The following is a 1,955-nucleotide window of genomic DNA, read 5'->3' as shown; positions in this document are numbered from 1 at the left end:
CCCCCTCACTTCCTCCTGAGGCTTCACCCCTCCAGCACGATGCAGCAGGCAGTAAAGGCGCACGTGCGCCTGGGCTCAGTGACAACGCTTATCACAGTAAAACTGATACAGGTCACCTGAACACTTTGCTCACAGATGTGCTTCGACAGCTTGCTGCTGGTTGCGCATGTGTCTGCGTATGTGCGTGCATGCATGCGAGGACATGTGCACACAGGTGTATCCATGTGTCTATGCATGTGACTGTGTGTATGCACATGTGTGTGCATACATGTGGGGCCTGTGCATGTGTGTGCACATGTGCACATTCTGTGCCTGTGCACGTGTGCATGTTCATGCATGCATGCCGAGACATTGCATTGTGGGTGTGTGCATGTGTGCTGGCATGTACACGCATGTGTGTGTGTGCATGTCTGCAGGGGACGTGCATGTGGCTATGCATGTGAGTGTGTGCATGTATGTGCATGTGTGTGCATGTGTGTGCATATGTGCTGGGGTGTACGTGTATGTGGGACCCGTGCATGTGTGTGCATGCATGTGCGGGCATGTGCATACACACAGAAATTTGATACCAGGATGTGAGAGATGGTTTTCTTCAAACTTAAGGAAACTTTTTTCATTTTTATGTTTGTATTTTTGACTCCAGAAACCCAGCATTTTTACAGTGAAAATAAGCTACTTACATTTTGGGGGTGGAAATCAAGAGTCAGGCGTGAGTTCTGATGCGGGGAAGCGCGAACGACCAGATGCTAAGTGAAGACAGGCAAAGGGGTGAGTGTGTGCGGTACGACGCATAGACACACTCATGCACACACACGCGCACGCGCGCGCACACACACACACACCTAGAACAGGAAGGCCGTTCGCGGCGAGTCTGGGGGAGTGGACAGGTCTCTGGGGCTCTGTGTCCAAGTGAGCAGCAGCGGAGGGAGACAGGCCCTGAAGACCAGGCGATGGGACCAGGAAGCCGACTGCCTGGGGGTCTGTGCGCGCGGCCCCGGCGAGCTCCGCGTCTGCTCTGCGGACGGGCCCGCCGGTCGCCAAGGTGTCCAGCACGCAGGCCCCGCGGAAGCGCCGACAGGCTGGGTGACCCCCTCCGAGGTCCCCTGAACCTGCACCACCAGGCGGGAAGACAAACCTTTTTCTCTTATATAAATACAACACATTAAAAGTGCTAACGGAACAGGTGTGGCCGTGCATTCGTGTTCATTAACGGACGCGACCCTGCCCGCGCGCGCTCTGGAAGGAGATGTTAGTGCCCCATCGATACAACGTGTGCGACACGCTGCCGCACGCACAGCAGGTGCTGGGAACACTGCACGCTGCATCCGTTCTCTTCCCGCGGGCAGCTGGCTGTGACCCGGGCTCCCGCCGCCAGTCCTCAGCTCCGGACGCTCGCTGTTCCCCGCGCACAATTTGTAACGCGCGACGGAAAAGCCGGGGGCAGGAGCGAGGCCTGGGCGGCTTCAGAGGGCCGAGCGCGTCTCAGGAGACGAAGGGCTCGTTCCCGTGCCCGCCGCTGAGCAGCTGTTGGCTGTGGACTGGGTCCTGGCTGTGGGGGCCCCGCTGGGTGGCTGTTTTAGGGGCTCGCTTCCCAGGGTCCCTCCTGGCAGCGACCTTGCGCCCCTCGGAGACGGTCGGTTGCGTGGAGCATTCGAGAGCCGTCCCAGGTGAGGCCGCGAGGCCGGGGACTGCCTGTCATTCTGCGTCGGAGGGGCCTGCGCACCAAGGTTTGGGGGGAAGGCTGCTCCCCTGGAGGAGCAGGCCGTGTGCCCGAGCGCGCATGCGTGTCCGGTGCTGCGTGCGCGGGCGCACCCTGCTCTGTCCACGGGACCCCTGCTGGGGCGATCCGGCCCTCGCCTCGCCCGCTCCCCCTTCCTGTTCCCCGTTGTCTGTCTATTTACACCAGATGAGACTCAACTGCCCATTTCCGCAGGCGCCACCACGCCCGGCCTTGC

Source organism: Pteropus alecto, unplaced genomic scaffold (assembly GCF_000325575.1).
Source record: "Pteropus alecto unplaced genomic scaffold, ASM32557v1 scaffold96, whole genome shotgun sequence".
Classification (NCBI taxonomy): Eukaryota; Metazoa; Chordata; class Mammalia; order Chiroptera; family Pteropodidae; genus Pteropus; species Pteropus alecto.
This window is presented reverse-complemented; position numbering follows the sequence as displayed.